Source organism: Rousettus aegyptiacus, unplaced genomic scaffold (assembly GCF_014176215.1).
Source record: "Rousettus aegyptiacus isolate mRouAeg1 unplaced genomic scaffold, mRouAeg1.p scaffold_m13_p_3, whole genome shotgun sequence".
Classification (NCBI taxonomy): Eukaryota; Metazoa; Chordata; class Mammalia; order Chiroptera; family Pteropodidae; genus Rousettus; species Rousettus aegyptiacus.
Genome location: NW_023416306.1, coordinates 35429615 through 35451555, shown reverse-complemented (window position 1 = coordinate 35451555; position 21941 = coordinate 35429615).

The window sequence follows — 21941 nt, the reverse complement described above, 5'->3', positions numbered from 1 at the left end:
GTTTGCATTTTTGTGTTGTTGGAGAGATACCTTTAGAGTAAATTCATAGAAATGGATTGTTGAGTCAAAAAATAAACACATACATAGATTCTTTAGTAATTGCCAAATTTCCCTTCAAACTGCATTTCCTCCAGCAAAGTATGAGAGTGCTGGTTTTCTTTCAAATGTACCTTCAATATGTGAGAAATGGTATCTCAGTGTAGTTTTAATCTGTATTTATCTTATTATGAGTAAAGAGTCTTTTTGTAATGTTGTTGCTCATTAGTTGATCATATCTCATTAGTTTCAACTTATATGACCATGCCTAGTGCAAAGGAGGCTGGGAAATATAGCCTCCGACTGGGTAATCAAAAATCTGGCTAAATCTTGCTTGGATCCAAATCTTAATACATAAGAAAGGTATTAGGAGATAACAAGGGATAATAAGCAGTCTCTATGACACAAGTTCACTAACTGGTGGTCAGCAGTCTATTATATATTATATTTCTAAGGAGTTAGTTATTTATAAAGTAATCATTTAGTCCATGCCTGTTAATACACATTCATTCAGTAATACTCTTTAAAACACAAGAATAATATATAAAAACTGCCTTACCAAAAGATGACAGTTTAGTGATGGTAAAGAAAATTAGAATATAGCTCAGAAGTGTTATGATAAACAGAAAATCCTAAGAAAATACATAAGATTGTACATAAAACGGTTTTGAGAGGATAAGGAAGGCCTTTCTGAAGAAATAGAGTTTAAGCAAAAACATGGAAGTTGTTTTCAGGAGAAAAAGTGGTTGCATAAAGTAGAAATGGAGAGTTTCTGGAAAAAGGCCTGATATAGAGAAAGAGAGAGTACAGTTCAATGAGTTTTGGCCACAGCCTACAGCAAGGGGAGAGGTGAGAGGTGACCTAGAGAAAAAAACTGAGCAGATCACCAATTACCTTCTGGGCTTTGCCAAGAAGTTTGTATTTCATAATTCAGAGGACAATGGGAATCCATTGGAGGGTTGTAAGCATGAGAGACAAGTAAGGTCAGTGATTTAGAAAGACCATGTCATATAGAGGATATATTTCAGAGGACGAAGACTGGGCTAGAGATGAGAGAGAGGGGGAGAGAAAGAGGAAGAGAGAGAGCTCACAAGTGAGTGTAGTCAGGTTACAAGAGCATAATTTCCAGCCATCTTACTATAGCTAGCAAAGATTCATAGGTTAATCATGAGTAAATTGGTGGAAATTGGAAGTCTTCTAAACCAAAAAAAGGCACATCATGTGGGGAACAGGGATTGAGATGGTTTACTGGTATATGTTTAGAGACATGCAAAACTTTGTTATTATCCTATTTCTATGAAGAGTTTATGAACAAAATGGAGGGAAAATGTTTTGAGTCAAACACAAGGCTATTAAAATATCATTCTGATCACCAAAACATTTGAAATAACAGAACCCAATAAAAAAGGAAAATTTCAGAATCTAATATAAATTCACCAAAGGAATCTTACAAAAGACAACCATCTTATTGCAACATGGATTTAAATCAGCTGATCTGTCATATGGTGTGAATTTTTTTAAGGCCAAATGTATACTCTCAAGATAAGTGGAGGATTTCAGCAATTATCAGGTTATTTGAGAAAATTAGCTTCTTATCTTGAAAAAATTTAGTTAATCATGACAAAAATATTGTTTATTACTTACATTACCTGATAATTGCCTCACTTTCCTCTTTTGTTTAGGTTCTGCCAATATAGTCTCTGTCCTTGATATAGCTCAAAAGTTAAAACATCGAAGACATTTCTTAGAAATTCACTGCTGCTGTTTTTATAATCATTGCCCTTTATTGGTTCTTTTGGGAGAAAAAAAGAAAGGAAAAAAAGCTTACTGCCCTCAGAAGGTGACTAATGCTTAAAGTGTCCCTAAAGGCAATTTGACGACAACAAAAAAAGTCCTAATGTTTCTCATCCTGAGCATTGTAGATAATAAATCAATTCTATTTTCCAAATAGTCAACAGTCTCTAGCCCCTTTACTCTTTAATCTGCTGCAATGTGACACAAATGACTTGTATATGTCAACCCATATCACTTACCAGAATTGTTCCTCAAACACGTATGAAAGGGAGAATTATTGCTATACATGGTGTTAGGAGACTCTGGCTTTCTCTTTTGCTGTCCAAAGTTTAATCTTTCTAAAAATCAATAAAGACAGTAATTGTTCTTATAAATGAGTTCACACACTTTTTTCATTACTGAGGTAACTAAGGTTTAGTCTGCTGTGTGCCAATAAAGTTAGAAGCCAGGAATTTTTGTCAGTGTTCTCCAAAGTTAAAACAATACATCAAAATCCTTAACATCCAATCTTATAAATTATATATTAGTTGGGTTGAAACTTTAAAATGGCACCTCTAATTCTTAAAGTGATTTCACACCAGTTTTATGGCAGTTTCAGATATCTTTCCTCTTAGTGAGTTTCCAGAAGTTTGAGGTGCGTTGGAGTAGGGTAGAAAGGTTGGAATGATTTTTTGGTATTATAGAGGCCAGTATAGATGATTTTTCTGAATGCTCGAAAAGTCACTGGTTTGAATGCTGCCTAAAAATAAAGATTTCTAGATGTTTGTGCAATTTGAAAGCTTACTTTTTTCTAAATGTTTTGTTTTATTGGTCAATTGACTGATGCTAGGTTCAAATCAGCGACTAATTGTTTGACTCTCATTAGTAATTCAGTTGCAACAAGAAACTCTTTAGCAAACTCCCACTTAAATATTTAATGACTTCGTATATGACTGAATCCCGTTTCAAGGTTACAATTAGACTGGTCAATCTATACTAAACCTTTAATATCAAATATAGTATGAAATATCCATGTGCTGCTCTATGGTTCTCAGCCAACTGGGACAGGGTGATTGTGCTGAAGCCGATGGATGTGAGTGAAAGTGATGAAAGCCACTTCCAGGCCTGAGTTTAAAAATAACGTTCCACTTGATCTTTTAATTCGTTCTTTTCTTCTTAGTTATCTATGTTCTGCAAAAAAAAAAAAAAAAAAATTACCATAGAAGCTAATGGCTTAAACAATTGTAGTTTCTGTGGGTCAGGAATCTAGGTGTAACAGAGTGTCTCTGGATCAGCCTCTCAGATTATATTCAAGGTATCACCAGTGGCTGCAGTCATCTCCAGACTCCATTAAGGTAGGATCTGCTTCCAAGTGCATTTGTGTGCCTACTGGAAGGACTCAGAGTATCACTGAACCTTGCATGAAAACATCAGTTCTTTGCTATGTGGATTCTCCGTAGAGCTCCCTACATTGCAATAGCTTCCTTCTTCCAGAGTGAGAACTCAAGAGAGAGAGGAGAGAGAGAGAAAGAGAGAGAGAGAGAAGGATGAGCAAGACAGAAATATACAGTCTTTTTATAACCTAATCTCAGAAGTGACTTCCTATCACTTTTCTATATTTTAATCATTAGGAGTATTTAGATTCAGTCCACACTCAAAGGAAGGAGATTATACAAGAACATGAATGCCTAGAAATGGAGATCTTTAGGATCCATTCTAGAGGCTACTTACCAACATGGTGATCCTCAAGGCTATGTGTTCCAGGTGGTGAAACTGCAAAATGGAAGCAGCCTAAAGGAAGCGCTGTATTACACTTACAACATCAACTTTCTATAAAAGAACTGGTTGTAGAAAGCGAATCACTGAACTCCTTAGGAGTCTCTCATCTAAAAGAGCACCTGAGAAGGCTGTGCAGGTGCACATATTAATCCCTTATTGGGATTAATAAGGTACTGAGAAAATAGAAACTTACTTTCATTATCTAAATCAAATATAAAGAGTGATTGACACTTCTTTTGTGCAAGTTTTCATATACATGAAAGTGGAGATTATTACTATTCAACATCTTTATTAAAATAATTAAGAGACACAAGAGAAACACCTAGGTAAATTCCACTTATGATAGTATCAAAATGAGAAAAAAAATGGTTGAAAATAAATGCAACCAAGGAGGTAAAAGATCTGCACATAGAAAACTATAAAACAATAATTAAAAATTTGAAAAACACAAATAAATGAAAAAGATATTTTGTACTCATGGATTGGAAGAATTAATATTGTCAAATGTCCATACTATCCAAAGAAATCTACAGATTCAATGCAATCCTATCAAAATTCCAAAGGCATTTCTTACAGAAAAAAGAAAAACAATACTAAATTTCACATGGAATCACAAAAGACCCTGAATATCCAAAACAATACTGAAGAAGAACAAAGCTGTAGGCATCACATTTTCTAATTTCAAACTATATTACAAAGCTATAATAATCAAAACAGTATGCTTCTGCCATAAAAACAAACATATAGATCAATGGATCAGAATATAGAGCCAAGAAATAAACTCACGCATATACAGTCAATTCATTTTTAATAAAGGAGTCAAAAATATATTATGGAAAAAGGATAGTCTCTTTAATAAACGGTGTTGGGAAAATTGGACACCCACATGCAAAGAAATACAACTGATCCCTTATCTTACACCCTACATAAAAATAAACTCAAAATAGATTAAAGATTTGAATGTAAGACCTAAAACCATAAACTCCTAGAAGAAAACAGCTCCTTGACAATGACTGGGGCAATAATTTTGTATCTGACACCAAAAGCAAAGGCAATGAAAGCAAAAAGTAACAAGTGAGACTATGTCGAACTAAAAAGCTTCTGCACAGCAAAGGAAATTATGAATAAAATAAAAGGGCAACATATGGAGTGGAAGAAAATATTTGCAAACCATGTATCCAGTAAGGGATTAATATACAACATGTACAAGGAGCTCATATAACCCAATAACAAAAAAAAAGCACTTCTAACTATGGGCTGTGAACACATATATTTCTGCTAAATTGTACACCTGAAACTTACTGGATTTCATTGACCAATGTCACTATAATAATAATAAAAAAAAAATGGGTGAAGGACCTGAATAGACATTTTTTTAAAGAAAATGTACGAATGGCCAACAGACATATGACAATGTTTTCAACATCACTAATCACCAAGGAAGTGCAAATTAAAACCACAAGAAGATATCACCTCATACCTGTTAGGATATCTGTTATCAAAAAGATAGTGATAACAAATGTTGGGAAGAATGTGGAGAAAAGGTAATCCTTGTACATTGTCGGTGGGAATATAAATTGGTACAGTCACTACAGAAAACAGTATGGAGTGTCTTCAAGAAGTTAAAAACATAAATATCATATGATGGAGCAATCTCACTTCTGGTATACATCTAAAAGAAACAAGATCACAATCTTGAAAGATATTTCTACTCCCATGTTTATTGCATCATTACTCACAATAGCCAAGGTATAAAAATAACTTAAGTGTTGGTCAATGGATGAATGGATAAAGAAAATGTGATATATCTATATCTATAACTATCTATCATCTATTTATCATCTATACATACATACATACATACATATGCAATGGAATATTATTTGGCCTTTTAAAAGAAGGATATCCTGTCATTTGTGACAGCATGGATGAATCCGGAGGCATATGTTAAGTTAATTAAGTCAGACAAAGAAAAGTACTGCTGGTATCACTTATATGTGAGATCTTAAAAATAAATCAAACATAGAAACAGAGAACAGAAAGATAGTTGCTAGGGTCTAGGAGGTATAGCAAAAAGGAAGATGCTGGTAAAAGGGTACAAATTTTTAAATGTAAGATGAAAATATCTGAGAATCTAATACATAACATCATGACTATAATTGATAATATTATATTGTATAATTGAAATTTGCTGAGAGAGTAGAATTAATGTGTTCATGCATACCCCAAAAGGGTAAATATGTGAGATGACAGCTCTATTAATAAACTTAATGATGAAAATCTTTTCACAATGTATATGCGTATCAAATCAACACGCTTTATACTTTAAATATATTACAATTTTATTTGTCAATTATACTTTAATAAAGCTGGTGGGTAAAGATGGAAACAGCCTGGATTTGCAATTCTCTGCTGGAAAATATGAAGGAAATCTTCTCAATCCATATCAGATTGTGATCAGTAAGTCATAAACTCCTGTTGCATTAAACATCTGACATTTAGGAATTCATTTATTTTAGGAGCATTATGTGAGGTTAGCCTGACTAATGCATCAGCTCTCATTTCCTGGCATCCTATGTATAACATTTTTTCATTCTTTTACAAAATATGTTTTTTTCAAGAGCCAGTTTCCATTTTGATCATTGTCATTATCATTAACAAACAAATATTATACTCTTGGTCTGTGTTGGTCTTTTTGTAAGTTCTGAGAGTAAAAAGGTGCACCATGTTTTATTTCTATTAGATGAGAAAATCCTTCGTGGTATGGTATGAAATGTATTTATGCATTTATTTATTTAAAAATGTTAATTTTACATATCTTATAGTGTTTTACTCAAAGTAGGTAGAAAATTAACTTTATTAAATGAATGTAGTTAGAATCCAAGGAAATATTTGTTATGTTATCTTCGCTCCTGCCCTTATTCTCCTACTCACTTTTGGCTTAGATAACAGTTTTTCAAAAAAGCTTTCTGCAAACTTCCAAAACTGAATTGGGTACCCTCTAAGTGCTTCCAAAGTATCATGGGTTATTTCATGGCGCAGCCCTTATCACACTGTATGTCAATTGCCTGTTTGCTCATGTGGGTTCTCTAGAGTGTAAACTAGTGACTTGAAAACATTTCTGTTTTCCCAGAACTTAATACATAGTACACAGTAGGGATGTAATCATTCTTTAATAAAAGATAAATGAATCAATAATATGAAGCATTAAAGCTTTCTGGGAAAGTTTTCATAAGTATCTCAAATATAACCAAATATAACTAATTGATGACTTATTTGACCAGACTAACGAGACGTTTTCTGATCCATCAGGGTAAATAAAAGGGTTCACGTCTCCATAATCCAAGTGATAGAGAAGGCAGGCAGAATGAGTAGCTTTGATTCAAGAGATGAAAGCCAAAGCAACAAGGGTGTGGACCACTGTGCTCTGTAAGACAGAATAGATATGCATGTAGAGATTTTTACCTGAGAAGAAATGCTTCCCAACCTATGATGGAAAAAATATCTGTAAATTTAAAAGTTTTTTTTCTGTACAGGCCACAAGTGTGGGAATTTATGTGAAATGTCCAGAACAGGCAAATTCATAGAGACAGAAAGTAGGTAAGTGGTTGTCAAGGAATGTGGGCAGGTAATGGGAAGTGACTGCTAACATGCATGAGGTTTTTGAGAAGGAGGATGATGAAAATGTTCTGAAATTAGATAGTTATGAAGGTTGCACTACCTTGTGAATATAAATATAAATATAAATACCGCTCAGTTGTACACTTGAAATGGTGAATTCTATTATATGTGAATTATATCTCAGTACAAAAAGTTATTGAAACACAAGATAGTAGGTGGTAAATATAGTGCAAGTTTTTAATGGTTTATAAAATATTTTACTGTTTTTATGTTGTAAAAGTGAAAACATCTGAGTTAATACCAGAGACTAAAAGGCTCTCTGGCAACCACTCTAATAGTTAAACAAGATTTAGCAAGCCATGGATTATTTACTATAATAATGTAATTTATTTTCAGGTGCAGACTTTTAAATTTTATCCATTTAAAAATTAATACTTGGAGGAAATGTGCACATCATATCTTATAATTATTATTTTTCATATAGATGTTAGTTGGTTCTCCTTTAGCTTAATTTTTCTCTCCAATCCTGCCTTTCAACCATTGAGAATTGCTTTTTCAGAAAGAAAAGTATTTTGTGGTATCTCCCTTCATTTTCTCTTCTCTTTGGAATATTAAGCTTTAAAAAATGGATTTTGGCTACACAATGTTGAACACAATCATTTCAGCCTAGTTTCAAGGCTCTATGAAATTTCCAGTCACTCACACAGATGAGAAGCCTCTGGCTGTGACCCTTCTATTAAACAGCCCTACCGTCATCTGGGAAAACTTAGTTCTCCTTTTCCTTTAAGCCTTTGGAAACTGGAGTCACACATAGGAATTCTATTAAAAAATATGTTGTGAAAATATTTTGTCTTTATAACATAGCGTCAATCTTAAGATATACTTTAAGATGAAGATGGGAATATAGTCTGTGAATTTCACCAAATGTTCCCATTTAAGGAGACAGAGAAACTAGGGTGAAGTATCCCCGTGAACCCCTAAATATGAGCTTTCATTTGATATTACGGTTCCTCTGCCAACTGATTCATGCCCATATTGAGACATTCCTAAAGCTTCCATAAAAGACAGACCAAAGTGCTCTGACACACTTCCAAATGAATGTCACTTAGTTAGCTTGATGGAATCATTATTTATCTGCCGAACAATTATGCTTTGAGTCTATTTCAATGCCAACTTCTCAAGGGATTCCTGGTATACTCGCCAACTTTTGATCTCATTAATTTTTATGATGTCATGAGCCGGAAAAGGGACCGAAGTTATTATCCCCATTTCACATGTAGAAAAACCGACTCTTAAAGGAAGTATCTTGTTGAAAGATCCCAGAGCAACTTCCTTAGGAGATGTTATTTTTTCTAGTACTTGTCATTCTCTGTAAGTAATTAAGTTTCTTCTACTCAAGAACACCTCAGCAATAAAAAGCAATTTGCTTTTTTTTTGGCACCTAACTATCCATAAAAATGAGTGAAATGGGACAAACTCAAGCTGGACTCAGACACCCTAGAATTAAAGGGCATGTCGGGGTTTCACGATACAATCCACAGGCTGCTAAACAGCTAGCTAGTTATTGACGATAGACGATAGATGATAAATAGACAGATGGATAGATGATTGATTGATAGATAGATAGATGATAGATAAATAGATGATAGATGGATGATAGATGGATAAACGGATAGAGATAATTGATAGATAAATGATAGAATTTATTTAGCAGAGAGATGTCCACTTAGATAAAGCAACATAGATACTAATTACATTTTTTCTTTTAAGAATCACAGTAGGGGTAGGAGGAGTATTTTGGGTGGAGTAGGAGGCAGGAGATTGGAGATGGAATAATAAGAATCTCTCTCCAAATTACAAATTTCAGGGCCTCCCCAGGTGATTTAGTTTCATAACAAGATTTATGCCTGGGGCACCATCCTCAACTAGATAGACCAAGACAAGACCATAGGCCATCGGGAAGTCAAAGCATAAAATAGTAATTAGCTACAAGTAGCTGAAGGAGACTCAAAAATGCTGTCAAAGTCCAAAATTTGCAAAGCCAGCTGCAGCTGCATTTGCCGTCAGGGAAAGTCTATTGAGTTACCTACACGAAGCCTAAAGGAAATAAAGTAAATAGCTCATGGATGCGTTTGCCCTGCTAGGAGGAGGGAAACCCCCCTAGCTTCTTTCCTTTCTTTAAACCAGAGCTTCTTCTCAGTAAGACGTAGGCTGGGTGGATTCGAGTGGATTTTGGGGACCGGGGAAGAAAAGAATGAGAAGAAGATGAGTGTATAAAATTGGGATAGCATCTCCTGTGTTTAAAATAGAGAACACCTCCAAGAAGAGAGGCCCTGGATAGACTTTACTCACGTAATAGACTTTAAGTGCCTGAGGACACAGTACAAACTTGTATCACATTATCAGACAGGCCCCCTCCTGGCATCAATGTCGGCAGAGGCTCATGAATATGTAAATACTATATGTATCTTGGAAACATGCTTGACAAGAGAATAGCTAAAATGAACTGATTCTAGTTATAAGCCCATCAGCCTGCCATTCTTTATGTTTGAACAGGCAGGCTATTGCTAGGTGACAGATCATTAAGGCTATCTACTCAGTCAGCGGAAATGAAGAAATAATTTGTTCCTAATAACCTTCAGATGACCTCCCAGGCAAAAGGGAGCTTTTAAAGTGCTGTCTCTGCCGATACATGTCAGGCTGTGCGTGGGGTTCTTCTGGCCCCACAGTCAGAGCAGGGTGGCTGGTGAAACAGATTAATAAACACCTACTGACAGGGACATATCAGGAAAAGATCTCATCACCTGCCATTATCAGGCTGATGAATAATTCAGAGCTCTCCATCAGAGCCAGGGATTTCAGGCAGCCCTGAGCTGCGTACTTCCAGGGAGGGGGAGAGCATGAAGGGGCTGATTGTTAGATTAGATTGGGTCCTACGAGTTATACCTCTGTCCTGGAGTGAGCGGGCCTGAAGGGAATGGGGGTATGGAAAGGCATGAAAAGATTTGCTTCTTCAGAAGGTGACCAGTAGGGTTTAGGGCCATAACAAAGAGCCAGCAGGAAACTTTCAAAGACTCCTGGCTGTCAGGAGAAGTTTGGTGCTCAGGGCAGGCCCCCGGCACTTGTCTAGCACTATTGTTGATGAAATGATGTCAGCCTTTGTTTCTTCACCTTGCAGGTAGATTCCGGAAGAACGGATAGGTCAGACTCTTGGATGTGTCCCTCACTCCTTGATTATTTAATCTTGTCTGCATTTCTACTCTCTCCCTCTCTATAAAGAAACACTCACACTGTAAATGTAATCATTGTAACAGCTTTGGGACCAGACAGCCTTCTATGGGGATCTCAGAACCCAAAATCACTACCGACTGTGTGTGATCCTGACCATGACCTCTCTGGGTCTCAGTTCTCCAACCTGTAAAATGGGCTCAATAATATCTGATTTAGACAGTTATTATGAGTTTTAAAAACAAGCATGCATGGAGAGGTACTAACAGAGGCCTGGCATCAAGTAAATGCACAATTTATGCTAGAGACAGCTGCCTCCCCACCTTCCCATCTGTTTTATGACCAGAGACAAAGCAGGAAAGAAATTGCATAGCCAGTTTGGTAAATCAAGGGGAGTTAAATAAAGGGATCATTTCCAGAGGTGCAGGCAGGATTTAGCAAACCAACAAGGGATAGTGACAAGCTCCAGGACTAATAACAGCAGAGATCCTTTAGCCTCTCCAGGCATTAGAGACAAAAGAAGATTTGCTGCCTGACTGAAACTTTGCATAAGGGCTCCCACCAACCATGGTGACCTGGCAGGTTGGGAGCACAGGAAAAATCTCTCCACTACTCTCTCCTGACATCCAATCTCCTGCCAGAGGCTCCCTTTCACTGAACCAGCTGGACACAAGGCAAGAGGCCTGTTGATGGGGCCTTAAAGGTCAGCTGCTTGGGTCACAGATCTAGGTGTAGAAAGGTGGGAGTCAAATCTGAAAGGACAAACAGAAGAGATCCAGCAAATCACCTGACCGACCTGATTGCCCGCACTTCTCTCTGTTCAGTACTTTTCAATGTGTAAGGAGTAAATTAAAAAGAAAGCAAAATAAAGGGTACATTTATGCATTTTAGAAGCTTATAGATTAGACCAGTTGGGAGAGTGGGAGAAAGAAAAAGTGAAAAGAAGAGAGAGAAAGAGAAAGAATATATTTGAATAGTACAATGGAGTCAAGAAAATTTAGGTCATTTCTTAAATCGTTGAAGATCCTTTATGAAGCCACTTCTTCAACACTCTGGTTCTGTCACCCATACGATGAAAACTTCAGACTACCTGGTGTCACAGACTTTCCTAGCATGGAATTAATGACTTAAAGCATGATAAGAGACAAGCTCTATCTATGCTTTCCCCTCCCAGGCCTCTGAAATAGGCATGGAAAACAAACACTACCATTCCTTGGAACTCAGAGTCACACAATATTTCTTTCTAACCTTAAACTTGACTTAGAGGTCAGCATGCTAAAACAATTTTGGTGAAATGTATACATCATTCAGAACCTAATTGTTCTGCGTGTCCAACCAATTTGAGCTTTGCTGGGCTGGAGCTTTTTCACTTTGTTCGAGAGGTAAAGGAAAATATGATGCTCTGTTTCTAAAAGATAAGCATAGAAAAAGCCTCTGGACAGAAAGCTAAAAGGACTGTAGATCTTACTGAGAGTCAATCAGCTCTAATGAAATATCATTTTAAAGAATCTCGTTAAGTGGCTTTGAGTTGAAGTGCCTTTCAAAAACATTTAGTTTCAAGAAATAATGTGAAAGTTAGGATGCTTTTAGTAGTTCAAGGGCTGAGAAGAGATAGAGAATGAAACTAGAACAGAGCTGGGAAGGAGACAGAGCAAGTACAGCATGGGATGAGCTTAAATAGGATGCAGCAGAAAGTCTAGGTCATTCAAGTTCCCATCTACCTGGATTATTATTTCTTAAGCATTATGAATACTTTTGATTCTACTGTATTTTGTATAGAACCACAAAAAAAATGAGGACAATAGCATGCTAGAGAAGGAATACTCCTAACAGGTCTCAGATGGCCTTAAAGAATAAGCTCTTTGGTCATTTGATTACAAAATCAATATGCCATTCATTCATTATTTATTCATTCATTGATATTTTCAAGAAATATTTATTGAGGACCTATTCAATTCTCGGTCTTCCAGAAATATATTAATTACTTACATGGGTATTATAGTCAGAGGAAGTCTCTGAATTTTAAAGAAGAAAAGCCAGACATGAGCGGATTAGCAGAGAACATCCCAGGCAGAGAGAGTACCAAAGCAAAAACCTTGCAAGCCTGACTCATACTTGGCCTGTATGAGTGCCATGAAGAAGTGTGGTGTACTGGAGTATGGTGAGTCCAGACAGCAAAGACTGATACTAGTCAGAAAGGTAGGGAATAGGTCATAGGACCTTACGGCGTACTCATGACTGTGTCTCCAGACTCTAAATAATGGGAAGAAGCATATTGCAATGGAAGTTCAAGGTCTTTTTGACTTCGGTCTTCACATGTTAACTTTGAATCCTAATTCGTCTGGTGGAAATCACTGAGCAAGCACATCCAATGTTGTTAAGGTGCCTCACGGATGCAGTTAAGCCACAGTGAAGCTGCCCAGGATACATCTCCTCTGCTGTACTCTTCTTGCATCCAAAAATTTGCATTTCTTAAAGGTCTAAAAGGCCATATTTTACCAACACATTCTCCTAAGGCTCTATTATAGGGTGGGCAGCTCAAATTTCAAAAAGGGACACAACAGATTAATTAGCCAGAAACATGGAGTCTGTTCGCACAGGAGGCTGCTGGCTGTGTAATTTCGTTCAGGAATAAAGGGTCCCCACATCTAAATTATTTACATGACCTTTCTCTTCTACATGGTCTATTTTTGCCCTTGGATTAAAACTTAGGGGGAACACAAGATGTGCTTCCCGGGCTTCTGATTTTTCTTGTGAGTCAATTTTCAGTATCTCCAAAAATATGGTTTTTCTTCTGGACACAGATATAGGGAGGACCGATCTTCTTTAGAAACTTGTCTATTTATGCATAAGTGTGTGTGTTGTTTCTGGAGAAGTTCCACTGATCATTTCTGTTCTTGTTTTGGCTATGTTCTCCTCTATGTTGTTTATTATCTGAAAGTATCTGTTTGTTTGTCCTCCCCCCCTCCCCAGTAATTCTTGCCTCTGGGTTCTGCCATGCAGTGGAAACTTTTTTTAAATGCAGGCTCATTGGTATAATCAGTAGCCATTACTGCTTTAAAAAAAAAAAAAAAAAAAAAAAAAAAAAAGATCTTCCTGAGGTAAATAGTTAAACTTGTAAGTGATGAAGCTAAGCCAAATAAAGCAAGGAGAGAAAAGAATAAAAAGGAAGATAAATTATAAAGAATGTCAAAAGGGAAAACAGTGTTGTGTGTGTGTGTATTTCTTTCTTTTTTCTTTATGCCATTAGAGAAAATGCTGAAGAGTTGTTTTTACCAATAGGATTAAGATGTCTGCTAGAAAAGAAAGTGACACCAGGCATATATTGAGGGATGGTAAATCCTAACTAGGGTGACCATGTGGTCCTGTTTGCCTGGGCAAGTTCAAGTATCTACCTGCTCTTCTGGCATAGTTACTAACAATTTTCTCCCTTCACTTTCAAAAGTGTCCTTTTGGGGATAATCAATTACATGGTGACCCTAGCCCTAACCCTGCCTTCTCTAAGCAGGTTTGCATCTCTGCATAAGTCCCTCGCCTGTCTGAACTTCAGTTTCTCAAAAGTTTGGATGAAATTGCCAAAATACTCTTTATTCTGATATTTTCGGCTTCTATTAAGGATAAAAGAAGAAAAAGTAGAGTTTGGGGGATTATGAAATGTATTTACTTTGACTTAAAGACTATAACTTATTTCTAAAGGGCATGTTTGCCTCCTAGATTAGTACAACTGTTTTTGTCTTATCTTACAGTGTTTGTTAATGATGATTGGAAAGATTACATTATACAAACACTACAATAAAAATCTTAATCCAAACAAAACTATTGTAATTTCTATTTTATATGGATTCATAGTCATCCCAAACTATCTTTCAAAAATGAATACTATCCGATTGTAAGATACCATGTTCTTAATCACCATGCCATATCTAGGATGTTTTGAGAAAAAGCAGCAAAGAAGGTACTTAGTGTATCTGTCAGGATAGTCTAAGATATGCCTTTGTAACAAACAATGCTTGACCTTACTGATTCAAAACATTTATTTCCTAATCGTGTTAGGTGTCCATCAGGGTTTATCTTAGGACACTTCTCTGTGATATTCTCTCTCCCAGGACCCATGTTGATGGAGAAGCAACCATGTGGACTGAGGTCTCAGTGCATTGGTACAAGAAAAGAGACAGCATGGGAGATTGACCACTGAATTTAAAGCTTCATCCAGAAGAAACCACAGCAATTCTGTTCACATTTCACTGGTAAACTCAAGTCACATGACTATACCTAACTCCAAGAGGACAGAAAGTAAAATCCTACAAAAGCCCAGGGAGGAAAATAGGAATACCTGATGAAAAGCACTAGTAACTACTACACAAAAGCACTCAAAGAACAAAAGATCTAAAGTGTCTCATAGCTTTTTAAATTATCTTGAGTTCCAATTACTTTTAAGTGAAATTTCATAGAACTAGGTGTGATTTTTTTATTCTATATCATCAATGCTTTATCAAACCCTTTGTTTAAAACAGACTTACTAGTTCATCTCTGCTAAAGAAATAATTTCTTTCTATCCAAATAAGGGTTAGAATGATATGGATGTAAATTACTCCTAATACAGTTATACTTCTCTCTCTCAGAAGGTCTTGGCTGTAACTACAAATACAACTAAGATATGACAGTTCGATGAAGGAAAAGGTATGTTTACCTCAGGAAAAAATGTCTTCATGACACTGATCTGCTCTGATGAATCCACTAATGTGAAATTTCTGACCCAATAGGCAGTGATTGCACAGCTCTGAGACTCCTCTCATTATTCATGAAATATGTGCTGTGCAGTGTCAGTGCTCTCCCTGCAGACGCGCTGCCAAGGAATTACTCATTTCCATCACTTAGCTTTTTCAGTATTATTTTTTTTTTCAGTGGGTGTCTATATATTCAGCACACTTCAAGAAACAAAATAGTCCCAGACTGAAAATGATGCTTGTCTTGTTTGATTTTAAATAGAAAAGCACTTTCAGGTCCTTAAAAATTGATGTTGTTTTAAACTTTACAACAAGCAAGAGGGGAAACTGGTAGCTGCGGAAATAAATGGAGAGCAATCGGGAGCATTTTCGCTGTTACACATATTTGCTACCCGAGAGCTGCTGGAGGGACTATCTCATATGTCCTGATTTATTTCTCTGACTCCCCTTAGGAGCCTTTAAAAGGAACAATGAACCAGAAATGGCTACAGAGCTCTGGCTGCAGTCCTCTGCCAGAGGCTGAAGTATTCATGCTCAGTGGCCCATGCTTAAGAGGGGACAGGCTCCAGGAGCCATGTCCCTACTCATCACAATGTTTGCTTTTAAGACTTTGCAGATATAAAGTCTAATGTAAAAGGATGACCGTCTTTTGCACCACTGATATAAACTGTGCGCAGCACTTGTATTCCTGTGGACATCACAACTGAGGAATATTCCACGCCCAGAAGTTGTGCCAGAAGAGTTTTGGAAGTAATGAATCTTGTTAAACAAAGAGTCTTCAGTCCTTTGCTCCAATCCTTCTGTGTGAGCAAAATCTTCTCATATTCTATGGTCAATTACATAGCTCTAGCTCTTTGTAGTCCCTTTATCTAATTTTTCTCATAAATTTGCAGTTCCTTCTTAAAAATTCAGAGTATCTTTTTTCCATTTTTTTAAATGTGAGCTGCTCTTATACCTTTCTTGACCAATAGAATGTGCGGAGTGATGAAGAGCCAGTTTTGAGCCTATACCTGAAAGTCCTTGCATGTTGCCACTGACCCTCTCTTGCACCCTTGCTATCACCATGGGAATGTGCCTAGGCTAGCCTGCTAAAAGATGAGAAACATGGAGCAGGTCCAGGTTGCCCTAGTTGTCTCAACCAAGAGACAACTGACAGCCAGCTAACCCTCCAGATCCATGAGTGAGCCTAGCCAAGATCAGCAGAGCCATCTAGCCAAAACCCAGCAGATTCCGGACATGAGAAATGCATGTCTATTGTTTATTATTATAAGGTTGTGTGACTGTTAAATAAGTCACATAAATAACTAACTCATTTTCCACCAGAAAATTATGACTATATTTCCCCATCTCCCATGCCCCACCGTGATATATTTTATTTATTTTGGTCTTTCAATTTTCTTCAGTTTCTTTCCTTTATTCCACATATTATTATTAAGTACATATCAGTGTGCTGGACAATATGGTTAATGTAGAGATTGATGAAACAGAGATCTTTCTCTCAAGGAGCACTCATTCCAACACAGCAATTCTCAATATTTTTACCCTGACTTACTAAATAAATGACATCAATATGTGCAAGACTCTTTCAACAGCAAACTTGGAGTTATGAATAATTCCTGAGGAAATTTGCTTTCTCTTCTCATGTCTCCTATACCTAAGAAGTTGCACTTGAATGACAGTGAGTCAAAGCTGCATTAAAAAGTTTGAAACATATCATAGATGTCACCTTGAATCATTTGCGTGTTGTTATTTTACCTATCATTAGTTATAAATTACTTACAATACATTTCACTGATGATTGCTACATCCTGGGTTTTGATGTCCCAGATGAGAACCGCCCTAGTGAAAAGAAAATTCTGACATCCCAGGTACTAACTGCAATCTAAAGCAGATTGAAATAAGAGCTTAGCAGAAATACAAGCAATGGACTGTGGGGGACTCAGAAAGGAACAGTGCATTCCAACTGGGGCACATAGGGAGGTTTTCCAGAGGAGTTGACATCTGATCTAAATTCAGGGTTTTGACAGAGATTGAATCACTTCATTAGTGAGAGAACACTCTTTATCCCATCTCCTCCAAATGTAGATGTCTCCCAGTCCCTTTGACTAGGCTCACTAGAGGCTTAAATTTCAATAAAAACAAAGAAATTGAACACTATCGCTATACCTTCTTGAGACTGATAATGGAAAGGCAACATCTCAGAATCTGGAACTCTGAATCCAGCTCCCTTGACTGTTATTACATCCGAAAGGTTGTTTGAGAGGTCGCTTCCCTCGCTGCATTTACAGACCAGATACACCAGTTCTCTATCATCTGGTTACCACAGAGCTGGGACAAACATTGCTTTCTCACCCCTGGGCTAATGTTTTTTTTTTTTCCACTTTATTGTGTGTTTGATGATCTTTAGGAGTACTTTCTAACCTTAGTTTCTGAATCATGTTTTCTTCTGAGCCTTGCCCGCCAGTCTAAAGGCAGGATTTATAGACACAATCCTTCCCACTCCTGCTTTTGAGGACCAAATCACAGGTGTCAAAGCTGCTCTTTACAGACAGAGGCCTTGGGGATTCCAGAGGACTCAGTTTCAAGAAAAACTCTTTTTGCATTTCCTTCCCCGCGTTGATCCTAGCAAAGTGTGATCTGTCAGCTTTACTCTACTACACAGTGTTCCCAGGTGGTTTCTACATTATGTGGTGGCACAGGAATGGGAAACAGATCCCCACTGGAAGTACATGTCACAACGACAGCAATAAAGTTCTACAGAACAGTATTGCCTAAAGAAGAAGGTTTGGAAAAGTGCATTATTTCATGTAGTTTCATGAAAGGGAGCGTCATTCGCAGATGGGGAAGGTGTATGGAACCTTTGCTCTCCTGTAGGAAAATCACAGTGCAGATTTTAAAGTTTAAAAGCAAAGTTAAGCCATCTTCTGTAGTTGATAATTTTTTTGAGAAAGAGCTTCTGGCTTGCTGCTTGGTCCTCATAGAGACTAAATGCTCGATGACAAGCTGCAATCCAGAGGCTTACAAAATACCTTGCTACCATTATGACATTCCAACAAAGCAATGCTTCTGATCAGAGAAATCATGTACAATGTGCTGTCTGATACACCAAGTCATAAAATTGGTGGCATAGCAGTACTCCATCATGAAGTGAAAATGCTATATCTGAATTTCCATGAGCATGTGGCTTAGATTTTCATGGTTCCTATTTTATTGCATTCTCTTCTTTCACTCAGCCTGTCCCTAAGGATTCACTAGGAGTTCCCTATGACTGGCTGACAGAGAAAGAAAAAAGTTCAGGTTTGCTTTATAGATGGTTTTGTATGATAAGCTTACATCATCCAAAAGTAAATGGCTGTTACACCACAGCCTTACTTACGGGTAGCCCAAAGGACCATGAAGAGGGAATATCCTGCCAACAGGCAGAACTTCCCAGCATTGTACCTGGTTATTAATCATTGTCTGGAAGGAGAAAGGGCATGGTGGGGAACTATATCAGTTAAAGGGCAGTGACTAATGGTTTGGTTGGGTGCTCACAGACTTGTAGGAAGACTATTTAAAAATTGGTGCCAAGAAGGTCTAGGCAGAAGTCTATGGGTTGATCTCTCAGAATAGGCAAAATATGAAAATATCTTTGTGTTTCGTGAAAGAGAAGCATAATGATTGGGCGGGCAAGATGACCTATTCTGTGACTATTGGTCAGCCTCTTTTCTCAGGTACCCTGTCTTTGTCCATTGGCTTAATAAACACAATGGTCATGTCAGCAAGGATGGCGGTTATGTATGAACCTAGAAATGTGAACTTCCACTCATCAATGCTACAGCCCCTACTCCAGGCCCATTTCCTACTGCCGGCTGTGTACCCAGAGATGACAGCCTTCTATGGATGTCCCCTTCAGCTCTCCTTTTGTTGTCCCAATTCAGTGGTAGGATGTGCTGGGCTTCCCATATTTCTCTATAAGCTTTGACTTCAAGAAGATGTATTAATAATTCTTTCCCTTCCAGATGTTCACTACCCCAGCAGGGGGCCACATTCGTATAAGGTCTAATTTCCATAATAAAGCCCTCTTTCCCATAATACTTATGGGAGCTTTGCTTCTTTGATTGAAACTTGGCTGGTAAAAGAAGATTAGGGGTTGGTTGTGTAGACTGTGCATTTCACCTAATTGAGGCCCGCTAAGGTTGGTAGCTTTTCACAAAAGGACTTGTATTTGCAGTTGGTCCATAGTCTGGTAGGTGAGGAGTAGGATGGAGTGTGTAGAAAGAAAGAAAAGACTGGCAAGAAATCCAAATCCAAAGTAATATTAAAAGGTTTCTTTTCGTTGTGAGACTGCATAAAATTTATATTTTCCTTTTTTTCTACTGCTATATAATTTCTAAATTGTATAATATACTTTATCTATTACTTAATTAGTGAAAAATAACAAACTTTGCTTTGAATAAAATTAGGGAATTTTAAAAGGACAGATAGTATGCATACACTAGGGCGTAACACAAAATCCATTTGTTGAATAGAGTTGAATTAATCAATTCACATCCAGTGTATTTTCATAACTAGGTTACTAGTTCAAAAAACACCCTGCTTTCAGCACCATGAGTAAGACAAAAGGAGTGTATTAGTAAGCTACCTTTTGCTACAAGGAGAGACTTTCTAAGGCTCAGGGTATGGTAGTTTAACATAAGAACACATGCAACAGTTATATTGCTGAAATTTTAAATTGCCCCGAATTTCGTGGAGGTACAGGGTTCAGCAGAGCCCTCGGATCCTTGAGATTCACTTGGCTCTGAAACTACTCTTGGGAACTTGGGAGAAAGTTATGGGTCCTTGCTAAAATACTCTGCTGATAGATGATTCAGCTTCTGCCTTTGCTTGCCAGAGTGTGTGTGTGTGTGTGTGTGTGTGTGTGTGTGCATGCGTGTGTGTGTGTGTGTGTTTAGTTGATATTAAAAAAAATGAGATCATTTATAAGCAAAAAAGAAAAATCTCTCTCATTCTTGGTACACATAAGCATTTCATCTTAGAGGCAATGGAAAGCTATAGTGGAGTTTGAAGAAGGAATATAAACTGTTCAAGTATGAAGGTGAGATTAATAATAAAACACCTTGGAAACAAGGTGAAAAGTCGCAGAGGCAGAGAGGCCAACTACGATACTAGAGTACCAATCTAGGCAAGAAATAATAGTGAACAGACTAAAGAAACCAGTAACAAGAACAAAAAATTATGTTAGAGAAACAAATATAAATATCACATTAACATAGTTAGAAACATATTTAAATTTAATAAAAGAAAACCACATTTCTATTGGCAAAGAGCAAAAAAAAAAAGGTTTACCTTGCTTTTAGCCAACCATAATATTGGATTTACAATCCTATGGATTTGTTTTGTTTTGTTTTGTTTTTAAGTAACAACCACTTATTCAGATCATGGATCTGTGGATCAGCTGGGTTGTTCTGGTCTGGGTTCCCTTGAATGTCTTTTAACGGGTTTTCCCATGAATCTGTGGTGGGCTGGCAGGTCAGTTGGGTGATCTAGGATGGCTTCATTCACATGCCTCTTATCATTGAGCAGGCTATCCCAGGTTTCTTCACTCAGTGTCAGTCACAGGGCTTCAAAAGCAGCAAGAGAAGGAAAGCCCCAAGCCACAAGCATTTTTCAAGCTTCTGCTTGCATTGTTTGCTAATGTCCTACTAACTGATAACAGATTTCTTTTTATCTCTCTGACAGAGCAACTTGTGATTGCTACACCTGAATGGGGAAAAGCACTGATCACCACAGATCAAGTTATGCCACAATAATAAATAAAACCCAAATCTCAATGGCTTATAACCATGTCACTCACAGTACATGTTCACCAAAGGTCAGCTGAGGGCATTGATCTGTAGCAGCCTGGCTCCAGGATCAGGCTGAATGAGTAGCCACCATCTACCACCATTTGCCTTTCATTGTGGTAGAGGAAAAGAAAAAGTGGCAAATCTGTCTGGAACTTTCACTTCATAAAATTTCATTGGCCAAAGGAAATCACATGGCTCCACCCAACTTCCAGGGAGTAGAGAAATGCAATCCTAGTAAATGCACAGTCAGAACCAAACATTTTTCTGTGAACAAGGTTAATGTTCTACGTCATTGGTTATGGCTTCATCATTAGTAATGTTATCTTGGCTGCCTTAAATCTCACCAACTACCCAGAGATCAGGAAGAATGCTCTAAAGTAAGATCCCATCTGTTGCAGCAAGTAGAGATGCTATGAATGTCCACAAGCCTAGTTAGGAAACCCTAATGTCTTAGCTATTTATAGCTGCAAACACCAAAGACATTCCCTGACAGACCATGGATGTGCAGAACAGGAACGGTCTTAGCAGAATTTCTGTTCTGGTTTATGTCTTGTCAGGAATCTTCCCTACAGTCTACATAGGGACATAGGGCCTCCCAAGCCATACCCAGAGCTTGTTCTATCCCTTCTGCCCTGCTGCGCACAGCGACTATTAAGCAGCTGTCCTCTCTCACTGTGGGGAGGGCTGTGCATGCACAAGGCGTTGTTAGTGCTACAGCATATGCCAGTGGAGCACTTGGGAAGTGGGCTAGATGAAAAACAGAGGAACTTAATTGAATTAGAAGCACACACTCTGGATATTCTGATCTGCAGTTTTTACAGCCTTCTCTCTGTTTGCCAGAGAAAATCTGTCTACTTTCACATGATTTTCTAGCATTTGAGATTTATTCTCTGTACCTTCTACTAAATCCAGTAGCCATCTCTTATTCTCTTGTAGCCTCACATTCTAT